This window comes from Gorilla gorilla, chromosome 3 (assembly GCF_029281585.2).
Source record: "Gorilla gorilla gorilla isolate KB3781 chromosome 3, NHGRI_mGorGor1-v2.1_pri, whole genome shotgun sequence".
NCBI classification, from domain to species: domain Eukaryota; kingdom Metazoa; phylum Chordata; class Mammalia; order Primates; family Hominidae; genus Gorilla; species Gorilla gorilla.
In genome coordinates, this window is record NC_073227.2 from 98,447,744 (window position 1) to 98,474,690 (window position 26,947).

Below are 26,947 nucleotides of genomic sequence, written 5' to 3' on the forward strand. Positions count from 1 at the left end.
ACCGACTGGAAGTGTATCTTCAGTTGAGGCCCTGTTGGATCATTTACATTCTTCTCATTCTTTCAGCCTTGGGGCCTTTTCTTGACATCTGGCTCTCCACAGAAAAAGCACCTGTGGTAGCCTCTTCTTTTTAATATCACATGCCAGCAGGTAGGCAGGCAAGTTATGCCAAGACATGGCTCACAATCTCCTCAGGCCTTGGATGAAAGAAAGTGGAATTCCCCTGAATTAGCAGGAAGCGTTTCATTAAAAATCTGAGTTGTATAAAACTCTCTAAAATGTGGAGCTTTGAAAAGCCATTCCTTCCCTGCTCCAGAAAATATATTCAAAATGACATCTCTATAAACTTTGAATGTGTTGTTTGTACAGAAATCCAAAGAAGGTGAATAAAGGAGGGATTCCAGGTACTTATTTCATCCAAATAATTTATCTAAGGGAATTGACTTTCATCTGGAGGTGGAATAAAACCATATATGATTAAGAGACATCTGTTATATGTCTCTAGGCATTTAAGGAATGGAACTGGCAGCCACTTGTGAGACAAATGAATATGACTGTCCCACTGACATAGGAGCTACCCAGGGCATAGGAGCTACCCAGGGAAATGCAGGGGAGTTGGGCAGTTGGTGCAAGGATGCTGTGGCAATCAGTGGGAGCCATGGAGAGAAGTGGCTGAAAAGGTTTGGTTAACAAACACTCTTATATATATGAAGCTTGCTTTTTGACTACTGATGATATCACTATACTTACATTAACTTATTCAGCCAACCGACACTTAGCATGCGCTCACTATGTACTAGGCACTAGGATAAAAGTCAGTTCCTACTCCTACGAGGTTCCTAGTCTAGTGGAAGAGATACACAGGTAAACATTCATTCGTTCAACAACTAATTGAGCATATACAGTGTCTCAGGCTCTGGGTGTGCTGGATGTGGTGAACAGGATAGATGGTGCCTAATGGTATGAAAGCTTTGATCTAGTGGGGGAAGCAGATTTTTTTTTTCTTCAAGTACTGATATTTCTGTATATAAAGATTTAGCATATATATATAACAGCTATCATGAGAAGTGAAAAAAGATTTTTCCCCAAAAATGAAAATATTAAAACTAAGTTAAAATACATATAGTTAGTATTCCACACAGAATAAAATTTGACAAATCAAAGTTTAACATGTCCCAGTTGACCATGTGTGAATATGCAAAGCAGGTATTAAAACCAGTATGTCCAATATTTAAAACCAGTTTGTAATTGGGGGAACTTCTAAATCCTTAATTAAAAAACACAAATGAAGTGAAAGCTTTAAACTGGTACACACTGTTCACACCTATATTTCAAGTTTGGAAATGCATATTTGCAAGCAGCAATGCAAAAGTATTCATGAAGAATGCATAATCTCTGAAAATTATGAAAACATCCCTGCTACCAATACATTTCTAAATACAAAACTGACTACCATATTTGTTACTTCTGTGTAGCGAGATAAGTTCATTTTTAAAACAGATAAAATTCAGTCTTTAGGTGTGAATGGTATGAATGACAGTCTTTTTTTTTTTTTTTTAATTTCTTTGTCATTTGGAATCCTTAAGCACGCAAAAGCTTTGAACAGAAGGGTTCACGAAGGAACCAGGGTTGTCTCATGGCATCCAGTTAAGCCAGAGCTGGGAATGCCTCTGGGTCATCCACATCAGGAGCAGAAGCACTTGACTTGTCGGTCCTGCTGCCACGGTTTGGGCGCCCACCACGCCCACGTCCACCTTGTCCTCCCCTGCCGCCACGTCCTGGGCGGCCATGGTCTCCAAAATTGATCTCCAGCTGAGACGTTATATGATTTTCTGGCTTCCGGAAATGATGGTCCATAACTGAATCCTCAGCATGAGCCTTTGCACTCTTTGATTTATGGAAACAAATCCCTTCTTCCACTGCCCATCAGCACCTTCATTTGGTTTTCAGATATTAAATTCTACTTTTGCCCGGTCCTTATTTTGAATAGCCTTCCACTCATCCAAAGTCATCTCTTTTGGACTCTCCTCTTTTACCTCTTCAACATCATTCTCCTTATTTTCAGTGTCTGCCACTGGATGATGTTCTTCACCTTCAGGTGTTTCCTCAGTCACATTTGATTGATCCAAGTCAGTTAATTCGTCTTTGACAGTTCCCCAGTTGTGAGATCCGCTACCTCCACGTTTGTCCTTGTGCTTCAGGCCACTGTAATGTGAAAAAGAAAATCTATCACTTCCACTATGCCTATCAAATTCACGTTTGCCACGAGAATCAAATCCATCTCCTCGGCCCATTCCACGTCCACGGCCCCCTCGACCTCTTCCAAGACCACCACGACCTCGAATAGGTCGGTCAATAATCGGTCTATCAACTGAAAATTCGCCTCCTTCACCCTTTTCTTCAAGTGGCTTTTCGAATCTTCGTTCACAAGGTGGTTGCCTTTCTGGTCTTCTATCAATTATTTTCCCTTCACCCTGAAGTTGTTGATCAGGTCTTCTTCCAACTCGTCTTATTCCTTCTTTCTTAAGCGCCACGGGCGGCTGCGTCTCCTCTTTCTTGTCAACCACGCCAACGCTGGGAGGCAGCGGGTTCTTGCGGTCTTTGTGGGACTCCTTGCGCAGCTGTTTGCCTGCCGCGTTGGAGTTGGTCTGGGCCACCGCCTGAGCTGCGCTCTTGGCCCCAGGGCCCCCAACGCCGCCCCTGCCGGCTTCTTTTTTCTTGTTCTCCGCTGCCTTCAGCACCTCGAAGGGGTCCGATTCGTCGTCAAGTAACTGGTCGAATCGGTTGGTGACCACACAGCCGAAGTCTTCCTGTAAATGCCCAGGCATGATGGTGGCTCGGCGGCGCGTTCCTCTACGGATTGCAGCGGGCCGCGCCGAACCAAGAGCGCCTGCTTCAGCTCTTCCCACAAGATGGCCGGGCCAAGATGGAAGCAGGTATTTAATAATTTCACAAATGACCATAGAATTATATTTGTAAGAAATGCTATAAAGCAAAAGCTCAGGATGCCATGAAAGTATAGAACAGGGGCAACCGTGTTGTGGTTATATGATGTACCATGTCATATGTGCTGCAGTGGAAATGTACACGGGGAGCACCTGGGGGCCTGGAAGGGGAGCTTCACCCAGACTGAGGCCAGATAAGGAAGGGTTCCTAAGAGAAGCAGAGTCTGGATCTTAGAAGACAAGTAAGAGGTAACCAGGCAAAGAAGAAGGGTGGGCTCCCAGGTTTCCACTATTTTCCTGGGTGAATGATGATGCTATTCAGCAAAGCAGAGTGCAGGAGAAAAGTAGGTTTAGGGATAGTGACAGTGAGTTTGATTTGGGTCAGTTTAAGTCTGAGATACTTGAGGAAATCTAAGTTAAAATGCCCAGAGGGGCCAGGCGCAGTGGCTCACACCTGTAATCCCAGCACTTTGGGAGGCCGAGGCAGGCGGATCATTTGAGGTTAGGAGTCCGAGACCAGCCTGGCCAACGTGGTGAAACCCCGTCTCTACTAAGGATACAAAAAAATTAGCTGGACATGGTGGCACGTGCCTGTAATCTCAGTTACTTGGGAGGCTGAGGCACGAGGATTGTTTGAACCCAGGAGGCAGAGGTTGCAGTGAGCCAAGATCGTGCCACTGCACTCCAGCCTGGGTGGCAGAGGGAGACCCTGTCTGAAAAAAAAAAAAGAAAAAAAAATGCCCAGAGGACAGAGAACTGTGTGGGTCTGGAGTTCAGCACAAAGAAGAGAATGGATGAGAGAGGGAGAAAAACAGGAACTCAGGCTGAGAAGAGGTACACAGCAGAGAAGCTGGAAAAAGAGATAGAAGGAGCAGCTTAAGACAGGAGGAAAACCAGGAGAGAGCAATGCCGCAGAAGTCTCTGATGTTGAGACAGGGTCGAGAGTGTCCAGAGTTGTAGTGGGTCAAGCCAGATATGGACTTGCATAATTCTTGGGTTGGCATGGGGAGGCTGTTGGCATCTTCCACAGGTGCAGTTTCATGGGCTGATGAGAGTAGTAGGTGGAATGATGGGTATGGACATGGAAACAAACATCCTAGTTTCTGAAGTCTACATCTCTAGGGCAGGTATTTTAATTCTCAGGAAAGCAAAGTCTCCAACCACAAGAACAAAGCTGTTATGAAATATTAACAGTCACCAGGTGAGGCAGAGTGGGGATTACTAGTCTCTGCACAGGAGTTGTTTTGGCGTCCCCGGAAACCACACCACCTATGCAGATTGGTGGTCCATCTTCCAGCAGCCCTGCTCAGGAATGTGCTCACAGTGTCCAGAAAATGTATTGTTTCTATGTTGGCATTTGACTGTTTGTTTTTGACATAATAAAGAGTGACCTTGCCTTACTTTCCTGTCAAATTATCTCTTTAGTCTTGGTTTTAAAGTGTGTCTTCTACCAACTGGGCTAAAGAAGTGCGGGCTTCTGTGAGTAGTCCATAGTTCTGGGCATGAGGTATGGGAGGGCATTATTTAGGATTTATCTTTTTTCTCCCTGTTTTCATTCTCTTTGTGTGTGTGTGTGTGTGTGTGTGTGTGTGTGTTTAAATATATTACAGCCATACAGAGTTCTAGAAGGTGGTCAACGCATTATATAATTAATTAAATGAAAAGTTCAAAATCTCAACAAAAGAAACCTGAAAATTTTAAGGTCAAAGAGATAGTGTTGGGGAAAGGGAAGTAGCATTTATTTAGTGCTTATTATGCTCTAAGACAGCTCTTCCTGGTCAAACTGTGTCCATTGACCAGTGACGTTAGTATCAATTGGGAGCTTGTCAGAAATGTACACTGTAAGCCCCACTCAGAGCCACCTACTCAGAATCTACGTCCCGTATGATTGTGCACACACTAGAGTTTGAGAAGCACTGCTCTGGGTTGATTATAAATTGTCCCATTTAATCCTCATAGCAAAGCAGTGAAGTACAGATAATTATACCCCAGATCAGTCAGGGTCACTGGAGAAACAGAACCAGCAGTAGATAATAGTAAAAGATTTATTACAAGGAATTGGCATACATGATTGTAGGGGTTGGCTAAGCAAGTCTTTTACTGCAACTACTCTGCCACTGCAGTGGGAAAACTGTCATGGATGATATGTAAATGAATGAGTGAGCTGGGTACTCATAAAATACACTGAAATTTGAATTACATAAAATTCTCATGTGATACAAAATATTATTTTTTCCCCTAACTATTTAAACTTGTAAAAACTGTTCTTAGCTCGTGGGCAAGACAAGTATAGGCAGTGCATTGTATTTGGCCCACAGGCTATAGTCTGCCAGACCTTGATCTGTAATATGTACTTGGGTACTTAACTGCAAATATCAACTAAATTCTGACTAGTCCACATCTATAGGACAGGCAGCCAGGAAGATTGTGGGCAGTCCGCAACCCCTGGGCACGAGCTGAAGCTGTTCTCCACAGGGAAGTCAGGAAGGGATGATTCAGTGAAGGGAGAGCAATTGTGAACCCAGGTGCTGTTTGGAGCCTCAATGACAAGGAAGAGCCCAGTCCCTTATAAAGGCCCACCTGATTAGGTCAGGCCCATCAAAGATGATGTCTGTAGCTTAAAGTCAACTGATTAGGGATTTTATTAACATCTGCAAAATCTCCTCACAGCAGCATCTAGATTAGTGTTTGACTAAATAACTGGGAAAAAGTTTATGTATGCTACCAATGGCTCTGTCCTTCCTTCTGTGCTCATAGTTTAGCCTAGCCCTGTTGACATGAAAAACCATCACATCTTCATTTTTCAGCAAACAGATGTCATAGGCCTAGTAAGTGGTACCCTTGGGTCATAGGCCTAGTAAGTGGTGCCCTGGCATTCAACCCCAGGACTGTCTACCATGATGCTTCTAGAAGTATTATCACTTTTCAAGATGTGTTGATGAGACCAGTACTTGTAGAATTAATGCTGCGTGTCAGTTGATCAAAAATTATTTGCAGCGCTCCTGTTGTATCTTGTGTAGGAGCCTGAGGTAGGTAGGCACTGTGTGAGTGTGATTTAGTTAAAAGCAAATAGAGTGAAAGGCAAGTCAACTGACTGAAGGGGTTTATGGCATGTAGCTGTTTTATTGGCTTGAGCTTTGTTAAAGTAAACTTGATTTGTCAAGATTATTGTCTTGCAGAATTTAGATGGAATGTATTTGTGCCAGAGTTTATAGATTGCAAGTTAGTTGTTAGCCTTTTCAGATAAAACTGCAGATGGTATTTGAATCTCTATGCTCACGGGATTGTTTTTCACTTTAGAGGCCGTTTGTAAGCTTAGGTTATTAGCTTTAGAGAAGATTTGCATATGAGTTTTTTTTTAATCTAATAAAGTTATTTGCTTTTCTTGATTGTTAGAAAAAAACTCCAGCAAGTTGTGACCAGACGCCTTGCATTCCTGACTGGTTGATTGTCATACAGTTTTATTTTGAGAACATGCAGTATTTTGGTTAGCATGTAAAAATATCTATACTTGATGCAGATCAGAACAAGCAAAATCTTTGAACTGCAGACAGCTAATAAGTGCAATTTGCCTACTTCTTGAAAATCATCAACCTTGGCTTTGACTCTTGTCTGTTTGTGATTTCTGTGTCTTTGTTCTCAGACTCTCTTGTCCTATCCTAATAACCTATGTTTCAATCAAGGCTTAATTTGGCATTTTCTATTCAAAATGCTTTTGTGGTTCTTTTTGAGGCTATCCTCTTTGCTGACCCTTTCCTATAAACCTGCTGAGTCTCGTTGCTTTCTTGTGCCTCATGACTCCAAAAAAGACTTAACCTTAAGGTTGAACATTCCACAGTTGTCATGGGAAAAGTGCTGTGTGTAAGACATATAGCTGTTTGGTAACATCAGAAACTTGGGGTTTTCAACATACATAGGTCAGGAAATTGATAACCTATGGTTAAACTTGCAGAAGATTCATATTTTACTTTTTCCACAAACAGCTTTGATGAATGTCTGATTTTTTTAGAGAGGTGAGAAACAGCTGTTTGACAGACTGCTTGGGAAATTAAGATCTTGCTCATACTTTTTTTTTTTTCCTCCAAGAGTCATGAAACCTTGATAGGAGCCTGGGCCAGAGAATACTAAATGGTGATCAGTTATCAGGGATATCTATTATAAATGCCATCTGTTCAAGGCTTCACATATATTTAATAGCATATTTTGCTGAAGTACTCTATTTATCATAAAGCCTGTCACTTGTGAACTATGTGGAAGTCTGTATTAATCTGGAGCCACCGTATAAGTTTGAATCAAATGAGGCTTATTAGCATTTGCCAGGTCAGGACCTGCTTGGATTCTCACCCCGTTGTTTTATATAGATATAGTTTTAAGACAAACTTACTGGTTTTTTTCATGTAAAGCTTGTCACCCAGACCACAGCAGGAATATGCAATGTGACACAAATCACTGTACAAACGGTTGCAGCCGTATTCTTCAATGATTTCCCAGTAGACAACATCAAAATTGTGTTCTGATTAGTTATTTTCTAGTGGCAACTAAATATATAAATAACAAGAAGATCGTAATGTGATGGGAGTTTCCCAGGGTAAAAACCCTTAATGGGTCATGCTGTTGCTTTTCTGTGTTTTGTCTTCTTTTCATTCTGCTGCTCTGCTATGTCTAATTATGCCTAAACTCCTGCAGAAGTTTTATTTGTGTATTTTATGCCAACATGTATTATAGTAATGTATGTACTTAGCTTCTCTCCAAATCTTTGAGCCTAAAATCTGGTCTGATTTACTTTAGTTTTTTCCAAAGCACGCAATAAATATTTTTGAGGGAATGCATGCATGGATGAGAATGAAAGTGTTGCCTCATTTAAAGAGAAACTGTGGTCAACTCTCTATACAAATGGTAGAGAGGAGAGGTGGAAGGGACATATTCTAGAGTCCAGTTTCCTTTCCTGGTGTTTGAAGGTTCAAACAGAGCTGCAAAGCTACTTGTATATTCTTCACTGTGTTACTTTGTTGGAGAAAATGAATCTTTTAATCAAGTGTGATGTTTTAGAAGAGGCACCCATGGAGTGATGAAAGGGGAGAGGGCCCTTAGCTTTGTCCTCATCACCTGGACAAGCAGAAGGATGACATCACCCCCACACCTGCCTTTCTATTTGGGAGAGATGATGATTCATAGACCCCATTTACAAAGGTGAGGAGGGGTGATAGCTGACTTTTGCCCTTTGTAGAAGTTATTCCTCAAACTTTGTCCCCATAGTTGGCAGCCTCAGGCCTCAGGTGTCGTACTGTCTCCCCAGGCATTTCTGGGGGAGAAGTCAAGGAACTAAAGTCATAGCTAAAATTAAGACTATTGCCCCTCAGAAAGATATCTGTCCTCATGGTGAGACATAGCCTATAAATGCTGTTGCTATCCTTTTTTTTTTCTTTTCTTTTTTCTGAGATGGAGTCTCACTCTGTTGCCCAGGCTGGAGTGCAGTGGCATGATCTCAGCTCACTGCAACCTCTGCCTCTCAGGTTCAAGCGATTCTCCTGCCTCAGCCTCCCTAGTAACTGGGACTACAGATATGTGCTATCACACCCGGCTAATTTTTTGTATTTGTAGTAGAGACAGAGTTTCACCGTGTTAGCCAGGATGGTCTTGATCTCCTGACCTTGTGATTTGCCCAACTTGGCCTCCCAAAGTGCTAGGATTGTAGGCATGAGCCACCACGCCTGGCTGCTGTTGCTATTCTTAAAGACAGCATCAGCATTTGATTTTATGCCTCTGTTTCAGTACATCAGGATCAACAGAGGTGCTGTTGGTGATGCAATTAAACAAGACCTTAAGAATCTGGTACTAAAGTTTAAATTCACCAAGTGTAGGGTCCATATGATTAACGAGAGGTAGAATTTGTCTGAGTGGGGTCTTGGTCACCTGTCAACAGTTATCCTTCCTTTGCCTTTTCCCCTTTCTTTCTATGGAGACAAATACTCTATAGCTATAGTGGTATGCATTTACATAAACTTGATTCCTTCCTCTGTGGAGAAAAGGAAGGTGTCTTATCAGCCAGGGTTCTACCAGAGAAACAGAACCAGTGGGAAAGTCTGTCTGTCTGTCTGTCTGTCTGTCTATCTATCTATCTATCTATCTATCTATCTATCTATCTATCTATATTTAGGTTGGTGCAAAGGTAATTGAAGTTTTGACCATTATTTTTAACGTCAAAAACTGCAATTACTTTTGCATCAACCTAATATTTCAGGGAATTGGCTCATCTGATGATGGGGGCTGGCTAGGCCTCTGGACCTTGCAGTCCACAGGTGAAATTTTTTCCTCCTCAGGAAAACTTCAGCTCTACTCCTAAGGCCTTTCAACTGTGTGGATCAGGCCCAACAAGAATATAAAGGAACATTGCTTTTACTTAAAGTCAACTGATTATAGATGTTGATCACATCTATAAAATTACCTTCACAGTAATGCCTAGATTAGCATTTGATTGAATAACTGGGGACTGTAGCTTAGCCAAGTTGACACATAAAACTGACCATCACAGAAGGGTTTTTGCACATTGAGCTCCAGATTTTATATGGACTCTGTAAAGGGAAACATTCTGTATTTTTCTAATGAAGGGTCACCAATACCATAATCACTGGTTTAGTCCTTGCATAGACAGTTGGCATTACTCTGTCCCCGTCCTCATGCTATAAATGACTATAAAAGGGCAGCGGTATGGATGGACAGTCATAAAAACACCATTATGGGTGAAAGACAGCTCAAAGTATGTGCCCTGCAGATGCGGTTTTATTTCCAGCTATTATCTAATTAATTATGTCCAAGTGAAGAGGCATGTGGTACTACTGCCGAACTGTAGGTGAGACCCAGACTAAGGCAAAAGGTTTGCTCATGTTAAAGGATACAGTAAGTCATTGGAGGACTGCCTGGGGATATACATCATCTGCTTCTAGTTCTGACATATTTACCTGTAAGCTTTGCCTCTCCTGACTTATCTGACCACATGTATGATTATATCATGTCTCATTAAAATGCACAATTGTGGATAATATTTTCATTAAACTTAGTTTTGACTTCTCAAAACTGGAGGATAAAAGAAATACTCCCTGCTTAGCTGCATTGGAGATGAGTGGACGAGGTAGTGCATCCCACTTGGTTTCCTTCAGTTCAGACTGGACTGCCATAATCATTTTCTCTGATATTCCTATAATGAGATTTCACTTTCTTGATCACTTTCGTTGAACTTCCCTGTGTCTTCTTGCATTGTTCTTGGAATACTGAGGCTGGAAACATGTACTCAGTTCTTCAGGTTCAGAACATGATATGAGCAGAAGATAAGGATGTGTTTCTATCATCCCAAGGAAGTTTTTGCTGGATCTTTCTCCTTTAAAAGTTGATGTGTCCCAAACTTTTGGGGATGTAGGCCTTCTTCTCTTGCTATAGTCTCTTTCCAAGTGTTCTCATTCGGCTCTATGGTTCAAATATGTCTGTACTGACTTAAAAATTCTTCCCTCTAGCCCTGACCTCTCCCATGGCAGACACAGATGGCAAGTCTCTATTTTACTTCTCTATTTGCATATATAATAATCCTCAGATTTCACAAGTTCAGAAAAGAACTCTTTATTCCATATTTCCTTCCCAGTCAATTTCTTCCAATTTCCCTTTACCTCATATAATTTTTGGCTAAAGCCAAATATCTCATAGTTGTTTCTAATTCTACCCTTCACATCCAATGCATGACCATCTCCTATAAATTCTACTTCCTAAAGTAGACCCTCAAACCTATTCCAAAAATTTTTCATCTTTTGCCTGCACTGATGCATTAGCCTTCTAACCTGGTTTTGTTGTTTCTACTGTTGGCCAGCTACATCCTTTCCTGGCCGCAGAAAACCTCAGCTAAATATATTAAATTCAGACCAGGCCCTTTCTTTTGTATAATTTCTTCTGATGCTTTTCTGGTGCACTTAGTGCACACTCTTTACCTTGGTCTGCATCTTCCTGCCTCCCCCTCAGACCTCAGCTCAGATTCTTCACCTTATGACCCACTACAGTACAGCCGCTGTGACTTCTTTTCCTCACATGTCAGTCAAATTTGTTACTAGCCCAAGCTTTTGCACTGTTTAATCTTTCTCCCTGGAATACTCCCTCAGAAACCCCACATGACTGGCTCCCCCTCCTTCTTCAGATCTCATTGTAAAATCACTTCCTCAGAGAGGCCTTCCCTGTCTATGCTCTCTGAACTGGTTATTTCTCCCACCTCCCTTCTTCATTTCCCCCATTCACTGCTTTTTTTTTTCTTCCCATTGTTTGGTTATTTACTGTTTATCATCATCTGCTAGAATGTACTACTGTGAAGGCAAAGTCTTTAGCCCTTCCCACCCACCTATCCTCTTTCCCTCCTTCTCTCCCTTCTTTCCCTCCTTCCATCCCCCATCCCCCCACCGCACCCCTTCCCTTCCCTTCCCTTCCCTTCCCTTCCCTTCCCTTCCCTTCCCTTCCCTTCCCTTCCCTTCCCTTCCCTTCCCTTCCCTTCCCTTCCCTTCCCTTCCCTTCCCAGTTTCCCACAGCACAAGATAGTACCTGACACAGAGAATTTGCTTAGTACATGTTATTTGAATGGTTACACAAATGGTTGTTTGTTTTATTGTGCTTCTTTTGTGTAGCAATGTACTAGGCTGACAGTTTCAAGGGGTTCCATGGACTGAATTGTTTACACTGCCAAATTCATATGTTTAAGACCTAACACCCAATGTGAGTATATTTGGAGATAGGGCCTTTACAGAAGTAATTAAGATAAAACAACAAAAGATGTAATTAGGGTTAAATGAGGTCATAAGAGTGGGATCTTGATCCCATAGACTTAGTGTGATTAAAAGAAAAGGAAGAGAGACCAGAGCTCACTTGCTGTCTCCATACATGCACACTGAAAAACACTCAGTGAGAAGGTGGCCATCTGCAAGCCAGGAAGAGTTCTCACCAGAAAATGAATTGGCTGGCAGCTTGCTCTTGGACTTTTCAGCTTCCAGAACTGTGAGAAGAAATTTCTGTTGCTTAAGCCACCCAGTCTATGTATATTGTTGTAGCACCCTCAGCAAACTAAGACAAGACAAAGGGTGATCTACAGTGACTGTCAGGTTGCTTTTGTAGGTCTTAGCACATGTCTGGATCTTCTCACCTTTCACATGTAATTTAGGTGGAATTCTCTTAAATGTGGTAACATTCTCTCATTTAAAAAGATGTACCAATTGTTGGCCTTGTCATCTAGCTTTTTGGATCATCAGTTAAACCAGCATTTTATTGCTCTAGGGAATTATTGTTATTTGATGAATTAGAAATTAATCAATATGTTAAAATAAATGACAGTAACGTGAAAAAATGTTTAAAGAAATCTGTTCGCACTACCAAATCCTCGGGATTTGTTTGTATTATTTTCTTTTTTTTTAATATTATACTTTAAGTTTTAGGGTACATGTGCACAATGTGCAGGTTTGTTACACATGTATACATGAGCCATGTTGGTGTGCTGCACCCATTAACTCATCATTTAGCATTAGGTATATCTCCTAATGCTATCCCTCCCCGCTCCCCCCATCCCACAACAGGCCCCGGTGTGTGATGTTCCCCTTCCTGTGTCCATGTGTTCTCATTGTTCCATTCCCACCTATGAGTGAGAACATGCGGTATTTGGTTTTTTGTCCTTGTGATAGTTTGCTGAGAATGATGGTTTCCAGCTTCATCCATGTCCCTACAAAGGACATGAACTCATCATTTTTTATGGCTGTATAGTATTCCATAGTGTATATGTGCCACATTTTCTTAATCCAGTCTATCATTGTTGGACATTTGGGTTGGTTCCATGTCTTTGCTATTGTGAATAGTGCTGCAATAAACATACGTGTGCATGTGTCTTTACAGCATCCCTTGGGTATATACCCAGTAATGGGATTGCTGGGTCAAATGGTATTTCTAGTTCTAGATCCCTGAGGAATTGCCACACTGACTCCCACAATGGTTGAACTAGTTTACTGTCCCACCAACAGTGTAAAAGTGTCCCTATTTCTCCACATCCTCTCCAGCACCTGTTGTTTCCTGACTTTTTAATGATCCCCATTCTAACTGGTGTGAGATGGTATCTCATTGTGGTTTTGATTTGCATTTCTCTGATAGCCAGTGATGATGAGCATTTTTTCATGTGTTTTTTGGCTGCATAAATGTCTTCTTTTGAGAAGTGTCTGTTCATATCCTTTGCCCACTTTTTGATGGGGTTGTTTGATTTTTCTTGTAAATTTGTTTGAGTTCATTGTAGATTCTGGATATTAGCCCTTTGTCAGATGAGTAGGTTGCAAAAATTTTCTCCCATTCTGTAGGTTGCCTGTTCACTCTGATGGTAGTTTCTTTTGCTGTGCAGAAGCTCTTTAGTTTAATGAGATCCCATTTGTCAATTTTGTCTTTTGTTGCCATTGCTTTTGGTGTTTTAGACATGAAGTCCTTGCCCATGCCTATGTCCTGAATGGTATTGCCTAGGTTTTCTTCTAGGGTTTTTATGGTTTTAGGTCTAACATGTAAGTCTTTAATCCATCTTGAATTAATTTTTGTATAAGGTGTAAGAAAGGGATCCAGTTTCAGCTTTCTACATATGGCTAGCCAGTTTTCCCAGCATCATTTACTAAATAGGGAATCCTTTCCCCATTGCTTGTTTTTCTCAGGTTTGTGAAAGATCAGATAGTTGTAGATATGTGGCATTATTTCTGAGGGCTCTGTTCTGTTCCATTGGTCTATCTCTCTGTTTTGGTACCAGTACCATGCTGTTTTGGTTACTGTAGCCTTGTAGTATAGTTTGAAGTCAGGTAGCATGATGCCTCCAGATTTGTTCTTTTGGCTTAGGATTGACTTGGCATGCGGGCTCTTTTTTGGTTCCATATGAGCTTTAAAGTAGTTTTTTCCAATTCTGTGAAGAAAGTCATTGGTAGTTTGATGGGGATGGCATTGAATCTATAAATTACCTTGGGCAGTATGGCCATTTTCACGATATTGATTCTTCCTACCCATGAGCATGGAATGTTGTTCCATTTCTTTGTATCCTCTTTTATTTCATTGAGCATTGGTTTGTAGTTCTCCTTGAAGAGGTCCTTCACATCCCTTGTAAGTTGGATTCCTAGGTATTTTATTCTCTTTGAAGCAATTGTGAATGGGAGTTCACTCATGATTTGGCTCTCTGTTTATCTGTTATTGGTGTATAAGAATGCTTGTGATTTTTGCACATTCGTTTTTTATCCTGAGACTTTGCTGAAGTTGCCTATCAGCTTAAGGAGATTTTGGGCTGAGACAATGGGGTTTTCTAGATATACAGTCATGTCATCTGCAAACAGGGACAATTGACTTCCTCTTTTCCTAGTTGAATACCCCTTATTTCCTTCTCCTGCCTGATTGCCCTGGCCAGAACTTCCAACACTATGTTGAATAGGAGTGGTGAGAGAGGGCATCCCTGTCTCGTGCCAGTTTTCAAAGGGAATGCTTCCAGTTTTTGCCCATTCAGTATGATATTGGCTGTGGGTTTGTCATAGATCGCTGTTATTATTTTGAGATATGTCCCATCAATACCTAATTTATTGAGAATTTTTAGCATGAAGTGTTGTTGAATTTTGTCAAAGGTCTTTTTTGCATCTATTGAGATAATCATGTGGTTTTTGTCTTTGGTTCTGTTTATATGCTGGATTACGTTTATTGATTTTTGTATGTTGAACCAGCCTTGCATCCCAGGGATGAAGCCCACTTGATCATGGTGGATAAGCTTTTTGATGTGCTGCTGGATTCGGTTTGCCAGTATTTTATTGAGGATTTTTGCTTCTATGTTCATCACGGATATTGGTCTAAAATTGTCTTTTTTTGTTGTGTCTCTGCCAGGCTTTGGTATCAGGATGATGCTGGCCTCATAAAATGAGTTAGGGAGGATTCCCTCTTTCTCTGTTGATTGGAATAGTTTCAGAAGGAATGGTACCAACTCCTTCTTGTACCTCTGGTAGAATTCGGCTGTGAATCCTGGACCTTTTTTGGTTAGTAAGCTATTAATTATTGCCTCAATTTCAGAGCCTGTTATTGGTCTATTCAGAGATTCAACCTCTTCCTGGTTTAGTCTTGGGAAAGTGTATGTGTCGAGGAATTTATCCATTTCCTCTAGATTTTCTAGTTTATTCGCGTAGAGGTGTTTATAGTATTCTCTGATGGTAGTTTGTATTTCTGTGGGGTAGGTGGTGATATCCCCTTTGTCATTTTTTAATGCGCCTATTTGATTCTTCTCTCTTTTCTTCTTTATTAGTCTTGCTAGTGGTCTATCAGTTTTGTTGATGTTTTCAAAAAACCAGCTCCTGGATTCATTGATTTTTTGAAGGGTTTTTTGTGTCTCTACTTCCTTCAGTTCTGCTACGATCTTAGATACTTCTTGCCTTCTAATAGCTTTTGAATGTGTTTGCTCTTGCTTCTCTAGTTCTTTGAATTGCGATGTTAGGGTGTCAATTTTAGATCTTTCCTGCTTTCTCTTGTGGGCATTTGGTACTATAAATTTCCCTCTACACACTGCTTTGAATGTGTCCCAGAGATTCTGGTATGTTGTGTCTTTGTTCTCATTGGTTTCAAAGAACATCTTTATTTCTGCCTTCATTTCGTTATGTACCCAGTGGTCATTCAGGAGCAGGTTATTCATTTTCCATGTAGTTGAACGGTTTTGAGTGAGTGTCTTAATCCTGAGTTCTAGTTTGATTGCACTGTGGTCTGAGAGACAGTTTGTTATAATTTCTGTTCTTTTACATTTGCTGAGGAGTGCTTTACTTCCAAGTATGTGGTCAATTTTGGAATAGGTATGGTGTGGTGCTGAAAAGAATGTATATTCTGTTGATTTGGGGTGGAGAGTTCTGCAGATGTCTATTAGGTTGCCTTGGTGCAGAGCTGAGTTCAATTTCTGGATATCCTTATTGACTTTCTGTCTTGTTGATCTGTCTAATGTTAACAGTGGGGTGTTAAAGTTTGCCATTATTATTGTGTGGGAGTCTAAGTCTCCTTGTAGGTCTCTAAGGACTTTCTTTATGAATCTGGGTGCTCCTGTATTGGGTTCACATATATTTAGGATAATTAGCTCTTCTTGTTGAATTGATCCCTTTACCATTATGTAATTGCCTTCTTTGTCTCTTTTGATCTTTCTTGGTTTAAAGTCTGTTTTATCAGAGACTAGGATTGCAACCCCTGCCTTTTTTTGTTTTCCATTTGTTTGGTAGGTCTTCCTCCATCCCTTTATTTTGAGCCTATGTGTGTCTCTGCACGTGAGATGGATTACCTGAATACAGCACACTGGTGGGTCTTGACTCTGTATCCAATTTGCCAGTCTGTGTCTTTTAATTGGAGCATTTAGCCCATTTACATTTAAGGTTAATATTGTTATGTTTGTGAATTTGATCCTGTCATTATGATGTTAGCTGGTTATTTTGCTTGTTAGTTGATGCAGTTTCTTCCTAGCCTCGATGGTCTTTACAATTTGGCATGTTTTTGCAGTGGCTGGTACTGGTTGTTCCTTTCCATGTTTAGTGCTTCCTTCAGGAGCTCCTTTAGGGCAGGCCTGGTGGTGACAAAATCTCTCAGCATTTGCTTGTCTCTAAAGGATTTTATTTCTCCTTCACTTATGAAGCTTAGTTTGGCTGGATATGAAATTCTGGGTTGAGAATTCTTTTCTTTAAGAATGTTGAATATTGGCCCCCACTCTCTTCTGGCTTGTAGAGTTTCTGCCGAGAGATCAGCTGTTCGTCTGATGGGCTTCCCTTGGTGGGTAACTCGACCTTTCTCTCTGGCTTCCCTTAAGATTTTTTCCTTCATTTCAACTTTGGTGAATCTGACCATTATGTATATTGGAGTTGCTCTTCTCGAGGAATATCTTTTTGGTGTTCTCTATATTTCCTGAATGTGAATGTTGGCCTGCCTTGCTGGATTGGGGAAGTTCTCCTGGATAATATCCTGCAAAGTGTTTTCCAACTTGGTTCCATTTTCCCCTTCACTTTCAGGTACACCAATCAGACGTAGATTTGGTCTTTTCACATAGTCTCATATTTCTTGGAGGCTTTGCTCGTTTCTTTTTATTCTTTTTCTCTAAACTTCTCTTCTGGCTTCATTTCATTCATTTGATCTTCCATCACTGATACCTTTTCTTCCAGTTGATCGAATTGGCGACTGAGGCTTGTGCATTCATCACGTATTTCTTGTGCTTTGGTTTTCAGCTCCATCAGGTCCTTTAAGGACTTCTCTGCATTGGTTATTCTGGTTAGCCATTCATCTAGTTTTTTTTTCAAGGTTTTTAACTTCTTTGCCATGGGTTCGAACTTCCTCCTTTAGCTTGGAGTAGTTTGACCGTCTGAAGTCTTCTTTTGTCAACTTGTCAAAGTCACTCTCCATCCAGCTTTGTTCCGTTGCTGGTGAGGAGCTGCGTTCCTTTGGAGGAGGAGAGACACTCTGATTTTTAGAGTTTTCCGTTTTTCTGCTCTGTTTTTTCCCCATCTTTGTGTTTTATCTACCTTTGGTCTTTGATGATGGTGATGTACAGATGGGGTTTTCATGTGAATGTCCTTTCTGTTGGTTAGTTTTCCTTCTAACAGTCAGGTCCCTCAGCTGCAGGTCTGTTGGAGTTTGCTGGAGGTCCACTCCAGACCCTATTTGCCTGGGTATCAGAAGCAGAGGCTGCAGAATAGTGGATATTGGTGAACAGCAAATGTTGCTCCCTGATCGTTCCTCCGGAAGTTTTGTCTCAGAGGAGTACCTGGCCATGTGAGGTGTCAGTCTGCCCCTGCTGGGGGATGCCTCCTAGTTAGGCTACTGGAGGGTCAGGAACCCACTTGAGGAGGCAGTCTGTCTGTTCTCAGATCTCCAGCTGCGTGCTGGGAGAACCACTACTCTCCTCAAAGCTGTCAGCCAGGGACATTTAAGTCTGCAGAGGATTCTGCTGCCTTTTGTTTGGCATTGCCCTGCCCCCAGAGGTGGAATCTGCAGAGGCAGGCAGGCCTCCTTGAGCTGCGGTGGGCTCCACCCAGTTCGAGCTTCCTGGCTGCTTTGTTTACCTACTCAAGTCTGGGCAATGGTGGGCGCCTCTCCTCCAGCCTCGCTGCCACCTTGCAGTTTGATCTCAGACTGCTGTGCTAGCAATGAGCAAGGCTCTGTGGGTGTAGGACCCTACGAGCCATGCGCGGGATATAATCTCCTGGTGTGCCATTTGCTATGATCCTTGGAAAAGTGCAGTATTAGGGTGGGAGTGACCCGATTTTCCAGGTGCTGTCTGTCACCCCTTTCTTTGACTAGGAAAGGGAATTCCCTGACCCCTTGCGCTTCCCCGGGTGAGGCAATGCCTCACCCTGCTTCGGCTCACGCTCAGTGCGCTGCACCCACTGTCCTGCACCCACTTTCTGACACTCCCCAGTGAGATGCACCTGGTACCTTAGTTGGAAATGCAGAAATCACCCATCTTCTGCGTCGCTCATGCTGGGAACTGTAGACTGGAGCTGTTCCTATTCGGCCATCTTGGCTCCCCTCTCCCTGGCATATCGTTATTCTTATTACTTTTTTTTTTAACTTTTTTTTTTAACCTGTAGGCAGATTTCTTATTTATTTATTTATTATGTTTTAATTTTTTTTTGAGATGGAGTCTTGCTCTGTCACCCAGCTGGAGTGCAGTGGCAAGATCTCGGCTCATTGCAAGCTCCGCCTCCTGGGTTCACGCCATTCTCCTGCCTCAGCCTCCTGAGTAGCTGGGTCTACAGGCACCTGCCACCACACCCGGCTAATGTTTTGAATTTTTAGTAGAGACGGGGTTTCACCGTGTTAGCCAGGATGGTCTTGATCTCCTGACCTTGTGATCCGCCTGCCTTGGCCTCCCAAAGTGCTGGGGTTACAGGTGTGATCCACCTTGCCCAGCCAGATTTCTTATTTATAACAAGATCATATCTTATCGCTTGTAGTATCTCTAGCATCTGGTACAGTAAAACATCTATTCTAGAACATAATATTGGCTTAAAAATTTTACTGGGTAAATAATGAATTTTTTCTGGACCCATGCTAATTTGTTCTTAAGTCTTTGGTATAAAACCTTACTAGAGGTCTTTGGAAAGATTAAATTATATACTTTAGAATAATCCTTATTTACTCTTATTTTGCCTGTTTTTTATCCTTCATCTTGGTGTTCAAAATTAAAACCATGAACTAAATTTAGATAACATTTTTTTTTTTCCTGAATTGGTGTCTCTAACTTGATTGTAATGGTGTCTGTGGGCATATATTCCACAGTATTTCTGATAGTGATTGAGTATTGTTTTCACTTTAAGATTTCATATATTCTCTGTTCCTCAGAAGTATTGAAAAGAAAAACGTATGTGAAGTATTTGGAATAATGTCCTCTTTATCATATAAGAGACTCGAGAAACGCCGACTTCAATTTGTGGGGCTTGAATGAGATTTTTTTCCTCTGTAGAGTTTTAATGAGAACCATGGGATTCCATAAGTGCCGTTGTTTATAGACCTTTTGAAACTGAAGTTGAGAATGAGCAAAAATTGGTTGCAATGCAGGGAGGTATGAAAAACAAGAGAGAGAAGTGGAGGGGAGATTGGGACAAAGTAGAACAGAAATGTGGGTGAGATTACAGGGCTATTATGTGCTGGATGCTTGAGATGAAGTTTTGTAAACATTTGTAAAAATTCCTTTCATCCTTTTGCTTGTACAGGCAATTCTTTTTTTTATACCTCAACAATGATGCTTATCATTTAACTATAGTTATTTTGGGTCTACTCTTACCCCACACTTCCTGTAAAATTAGTCTGGGCTCTGAAGTCACACTGCTGGGGTTGAAATCCTGGTTCTACCACTTAACATTTCTGTGCCTTTGGGCAAATTAACTGAATTTCTGTATGCCTCAAAGAAGTAAAGACACATCTGTAAAGTGGGACAAACAGTTCAAAGGATTGTCATGAGGATTAAATGAGTTTATTCATGTAAATGACTGGCATACAATAAGATGTCACAATTAGTTTTTTTAATCATTGTCTTCATCCTCATCATTTTTATTTCTCTGAGGGAGACTAGAATGTCAACATTTTATTAATTGAATTATCTTCTCAAGGGATGCATGGCCTTAAGAAAGGATTCTAATGTAGAAAAGCCCAAAAGTCGGGCAATTTGTTGGATAGAAAATGTAGCTTTTTTCAGATACATAGAGAAGGTTGGGCAAGGAAAAAGTATTGAGACAAGGGAAAGAGGTGAGTGTAAAGAGTGGACTGGGCTGGGAGTGGTGGCTCATGCCTGTAATCCCAGCACTTTGGGAGGCTAAGGCGGGCGGATCATGAGGTCAGGAGATTGAGACCATCCTGGCTAACACGGTGAAACCCCATCTCTACTAAAAATACAAAAAATTAGCTGGGCGTGGTGGCGGGCACCTGTAGTCCCAGCTACTCTGGAGGCTGAGGCAGGAGAATGGCGTGAACCCAGGAGGTGGAGCTTGCAGTGAGCTGAGATTGAGCCACTGCACTCCAGCCTGGGCGACAGAGTGAGACTCCCTCTCAAAAAAAAAAAAAAAAAAAAAAGAGCGGACTGAATGCAACACTTTTATAGCAGGACTATGTAGCAGATGCTTTTGATGCTTTCCTTCATATCTCCTCCACCCACCTCTGATTTCAGCTCTTTATTTTGGGGGTTGCAGGAGAGTGACAGTTCCATGAGAGGCCAGATTCTCTCTGACTGAGCCCACATCTTAACCACAAGGCGGCCTCTTTTCACTTTCAATCTCAGGACCTCCTCAGACACCACTGAAGTCAGATTGGCCAGTGGGCAAGGATGGCTTACAAGTGTAGGAGGAGTGAGTTCCCCCTGACAGCCTTCAGCCAGTAACTCCAGCCTCTAGCCCTGCAGATGAACATTCTGGGAAGCATCCTCTTTTCCTTTTAGAGGTCCCATGGGCATACAGCCCAGTCGACTATTATTTTTTATGACAAACCTTCGCGTTAGCATTTCCTCTGTCTTGGTCTCATTCTTCTCTTCCACTTATTCATGCTTTCTGAGACATCTTCCCAAATGAATTAAGTCCTTGACCTTGTCTCAGGCCCTGCTTTGAGAGGAACCTAAATGAAAAGAAAAAGAAAGAAAGAGTGTAGGAACTTGATAGGTCAGCATTCAATTGGAATGCTTTTGCTGCTCTCTCTGGTTCATAGCTTGCTGCTGAAATACCTTGGAGATATTGAAGTATCTTAACTTGTTTCCACTACAGTTGACCCTTGAACAGCATGGGTTTCAGCTGAGTGGCTCTATGTTATCATGGATTCTCTTCCACCTCCACCACCCCTGAGACAACAAGGCCAACCCCTCCTCTTCCTTCTTCACTTCCTCACCTATTCAACATGAAGATGATGAGGATGAGGACCTTTATGATGATCCATTTCCACTCAGTAAATAGTAAACATATTTTCTCTCGCTTATGATTTTCTGAATACCACTTTATTTTCTCTGGCTTACTTTATTCTAAGTATACAGTATATAATACATATAACATAGAAAATATGTGTTAATTGACTGTTTATATTATCAGTAAGATGTCCAGTCAACAGTAGGCAATTAGTAGTTAAAGTTTGAGGGAATCAAGAGTTATATGTGGATTTTTGACAGTGAAGGGGTTGGCACCCCTAACTGCTGTGTTGTTCAAGGGTCAACTGTATATTGAAACTTTATTGAGAGCAGGAACAATTTTTACATGTATTTTATGTTCCCCACCTCCTGTCACTAGGTAGTAGGCATATTTGTTGATAGATTAGTTTTCTAGTTGAATCTCATTCCTCATGGGACTGCAGTTTACAGTAATCTAGTTTTACCAGCAGAGAGACAGTGGAAAATGACAAATGAGTTCTATTAGTTTGGGGATTTAAGTTTTTAAGAACAGTGGCTCAAGTGATCTTTGTAGCTGAAGAACAACTGTGGCCTCTGCAAGTAGTTATCTCTCCAGAGATGATCACCTCTGTGGGCTGCCCCTTTTCTTGATGCGCCTTCATGTAAGAGTGAAGTTTCTTGGCTTTCTGTGTTCGATCTATTTTTATGAGAAAGAAATGAATTCTTTGGGGGTTGGGGGATACTAATGTAAGGCATTTGTCTACAGAGCATGAAAGCAATTTTTCCAAATTAGTAATTAAACAAATCAGTAAAAATGGTCAAAATAAAGTAAAACCAATCAGTATTTTGAAACAGTTAGTATTTCCAAAATGTCAATTTATCTTTTTTGGCCTTAACTCATATTCTCTCAAAAGAGATTCGTGAGAAGACCTGCTGACTGGCATGGTGTCCAGACTTCCACCTCCTAAGAGAATTATGCTAACATTGATTTGATTAAGAAAATAAGTAGTGCATTAGGATCAATGATGGGCCGTGTGTAACCAGGCCCATGAGGTAACAAACATGGGGACTGTTTTAATAATTTAATGAATGGAAAGTGCTTAGAATTGTGTCTTGGAACATGGTGAGTCAGTACTCAGTAAACGTTAGCCCTAATGATGATGGATGAATAAAAATCATAAAAGTAGTGGGGAAATAGCTCTAATACTTTAAACTTGTACTTTATTTGGGATTATAGGGTAGAAGATATGATAAGGATAGGCAAAAATAGTTCCCTGCCTTTGTGAAATATGATTTCTTTACAGAAGTAGGTATAGGTAATAACAACCACCATCACCACCCTAACTGCCTGCTCATTCAATGTGAAGCAGTTGAACACAGGTCTTGTCTAATGGCTGGAGTAATGTGAATCTGATACTGGATGATGAAATGTTACTGTCGACAGTAGGTTTCTAGCCCTTGTCAGAACCTTATTTTTGCTGTAGTTGTTACTACTGTAAATAGATGTCAAGTTAACCAAAAATGAAAAGATCTCTTTTCCTGATCACAGCATGTGTTGAACCACAAACAGTTCCCTGTAAGCTTCTGGGATATATGAGCCTGTGCCTTGAATTTTAACACATGCATGATATGGAGCTCCTGACAGATAAGGCCACACCCCTGTCATATGTTATTGCTGACATATTTCTCCCAAAGCAGCACTGCTGATTATTATGAAAGCAGGGCAAGCTTGAGTGAAGAAAGGATATGCTTCAGTTGAAAGAAAATAGAGAGTAACTTCTAACACATACTTGGAGGCTGTCTTTCACCTTTTTCTCTGTGTTATTTTGAAGCGGGTAAAGGGATTGATGCAACACTGATGTGATCAATCTATTCAAGAAAGTAAAATATCCAAGTTTGTTCTGGGCCCTGTATTACATTTTTTTTTCCAGACTAGTAGCTACCAAAGAAGTCAGTGTGGCATCAGTTTAATGAAATGTCTGCTAGTAAATTGTCATTTATAATTATTCAGTATATTTACTTGCATAGTTATATCTTTAATCACTCAAAGTAGCTGTACTTCAAGGGGAGATGCCTCTGCTTATGGAGAAAGTGATGAGAATGTTGTAACTTGGTTTTCAGCATGCCTTGAATATATATATATATGTATATATATATAAATACGTATATATATATGATAAATATATATATTTATATTCAAGTATGGAAGGCCAAAGTGAAAATCTTTTTCTGTCTTCCCCAAATATTCTGTTTTCAAGCATTCCTTTCTCTTCAACATAATGAGTTCTCAGTAATGATTTGAACTTTGTTCATACTTTTCTGATCTCAGATGTATTCTTATTGCATTTGCACAGGGCACATATTTCACTGTGACTTTTATTATTTGCCTTTGTGTCTGCCTCTCCTCCCTGGGGTCAGGGATCATGTCTTATCCTTTTCTGGTGTTGGTGGGAACACCGGTGCTTTTCACAAAGTCAACACTCAAGAACTGTTACTTTGATGAAATGCTTATTTAGTAAATATGAGGATACTATAGTTATTTTATTAAGTACCAATTCCAAAAGCATGAAGTTTTTGATGAATTAGAAGTTAGGTAAACAACAAAATACTAGTTAATTGGAATCACAAGATTTCAAAAAGTGTATGGAATTTTAGAGGAACTCGAAACTTTAGCCTAACCTTTTTGTTTCACAGATGGGGAATCTTGACTTGCTTTGGATAAGAAACCCATGGGTCATGCCCTCCCATCTTTCAGTGCTTTGACTAGAGAGCTGAGGAATTGGCCTATGAGAGACCTGTTGTCAAATTAATTCTCAGAGGTTTATAAGGGCTCTGAGCTCTCACCCCATATCCACCCCTCTACATAGGATGTGCATGAATTCTGACGTTCTGACTCAACCAATTGCTTCTGAAATTTGTAATATTAAAGACAAAATAAAGTTAGTTTTGTAGCCTAATGCCTGCTCATTTTAACTGACTACAAAGCCAGGATTTAAGATGTCGCTGATGAGGAAAAAAGGTGTCAAAAATGCAAATAGCATTGAAGATATTTTTGCAAACTTCCAGGGCCTCTCTTCTGAGGATTCAGTGTGAGTTGGGAGAAAAGGGGGAAGAAGAAAAGAAAATAAATATTTATTTATAGGTCATGTTAGGGGGCATGACCACATATCCATGCCTTGTTGCGTTTATTAGGTCAACAGTCCTTTAAGCCCCTGGGTCTCAAACAGGGATGACTTTGCTCAACAATCCTTTAAACCAGAGGGTCTCAAACAGGGATAGACTATCCACCCCACCCTCCAGCCTCCAAGACTTTTGGGCAATGTCTGCAAACATTTTTGGTTGTCACAACTGGGGTGTTACTTTTGGCATCTAGTGGGTAGAAGCAATGGATGCTGCCATACACATTACTGTGCACAGGACAGCCCCCACCACAGACAGTTATCCAGCCCCAAATGTCAATAGTGTCATGGTAGATTAACCCTGTAAACTAAATATCATATTGTCTTCATATTTATAGATGAGAAAATGGAGGTTTGGCATTACCTGGCTCATGAGTGGATTGAACTTTTAACCCCTGATTTCTCAACTTTTCCAAACTCGTGCCTCCTCATTAAGCCCACTCTCTGGATGGAGCAGTGACTCCCAAACCTGGATTTGGATAAGCATCAACAGGGAGCTTCTTAAAATTCAGTTCTTTAAAAGTCAGTTTTCTGAGCTGGGTGCCATGGCTCATGCCTGTAATCCCAGCACTTCTGGAGGCTGAGGTGGGTGGATAACTTGAGGTTAGGAGTTCGAGACCAGCCTGGGCAACATGGTGAAACCCCATCTCTACTAAAAATACAAAAATTAGTAGAGGAAGGAGGTGCACGCTTCTAATCCCAGCTACTCGGGAGGCTGAGGCAGGATAATCTCATGAACCCGGCAGGCAGAGGTTGCAGTGAGCCAAGATGGTGCCACTGTACTTCAACCTGGGTGACAGAGCAAGACTCCATCTCAAAAGAAAAAAAAAAATCAGTTTTCTGGATCCACCTCTGGGATTCTGTTTTAATTGGTCTGGTGTGGAACACGGAACCCACATGTTTTATCAAGCTCCCAAGCTCCCACACCCACGTGTTAAGCACTGCCTCAGGTAAAGGGGTCACTATCTATGCACTGACTGGCCCTGTGGCCAGGATCTAGGATTTGGATACTTCTGCTTTGCTGTGGTTTCCCTCCTCTTGATCATCACATCTCCCCCTCTTCTGACTGTGCATGGGGTGGTGAGCTGGGCTTTCTTATTTGTGGATGTGAATGTTCCAGAACATACTGGGTGAACCAAGCTATCATTTAAAAAAATTAAGAGTGTTGCTTGGTACTTGGGGTATTGAAAATAATAATAGGACCATTTCATAATGCCAATTTTGGGAGTAATGACTAAAACTTCCCGTAGGGTAATTCAGACTGGTTCGATTTGTTTAACAAATGTTAATTGAGTGCTTCCTCTGTAGCTATTGGGAATTTCATCACACTATTTCCAGGCAAAAAGTGTGATAAAATGGGGTAAGTGTGGGTGCATGTTAGGAACTGGGAGCCCTCTCAATGAATCAGCAAGGGACTTAAAGGTAACTGAGGGATAAAGAAACTGAGGGATAAAAGTACAGCCAATCCTCATTATTTGTGGATTCTGTATTTGCAAATTTACCTACTCAACTAAAATTTGTTTGTAACCCCCAAATCAATACTCATGGCACTTTTGTGGCCATTTTTGGACATATTCAACATGGTGAAAAATTTGAGTCTCTTGAAACACTCGTTCTCAATTGAGGTCTAACAAAGTGACATTGTTTCTTCTTCTTTCAGCTCTTCTCTCTCTCTCTATTTTATTTTATTATTTTATTTTATTTTATTTTTAGATGGAGTTTCGTTCTTTTTACCCAAGCTGGAGTGCAATGGTGTGATCTCAGCTCACTGCAACCTCCACCTCCTGGGTTCAAGCTATTCTCCTGTTTCAGCCTCCTGAGTAGCTGGAATTACAGGCACCTGCCACCACGCCCAGCTAATTTTTCATATTTTTAGTAGAAACAGGGTTTCACAATGTTAGCCAGGCTGGTCTCGAACTCCTGACCTCAGGTGATCCACCCGCCTCGGGCTCCCAAAGTGCTGGGATTACAGGCATGTGCCACCACACCTGGCCTCCTCTTGTTTCCTACTGTAAACAAGTGCCCTTTCTGTGGTCCATTTTGTGCTCTAACTTTTCACATCTTTGTTAGTGATCTTACTGTTTAAAATTGTCCCCAAACATAGTGCTAGAGGGCTGTCTAGTGTTCCTGAGTACAAAAAGGCTGTGATATGCCCTACAAACACTTGTGTTAGGTAAGCTTCATTTAGGCATGAACTATAGTGCTGTTGGCCATGAGTTCAAAGTTAATGAATTAACAATATATATTAAATAAGGTTCTTTAAGTAGAAACACGCATAAAACAAGGTTATATATTGATCAGTTGATGAAAATGTTGTGATCAGAGGCTCATGGAATCCCAAGCCTATATTTCCCCTAAGAGCAGTGGTTTAGTATTTATTAATTCAGTGTTTGTGGTGATGTTTTAGAACGAAACGACCATGAATAATGAGAATCAGC

The 26,947-nt window shown here is 41.1% G+C and overlaps 1 protein-coding gene and 1 pseudogene across 3 annotated transcripts in view; one reads left to right on the plus strand and one right to left on the minus strand.

Annotated features, from left to right (window-relative positions):
- Positions 1–26,947, plus strand: part of FRAS1 (Fraser extracellular matrix complex subunit 1) — a 484,406-nt gene that overhangs the window by 116,974 nt on the left and 340,485 nt on the right. The gene's annotated exons all lie outside the window — the stretch shown is intronic.
- Positions 1,224–2,904, minus strand: LOC101127224 (SERPINE1 mRNA-binding protein 1-like; annotated as a pseudogene).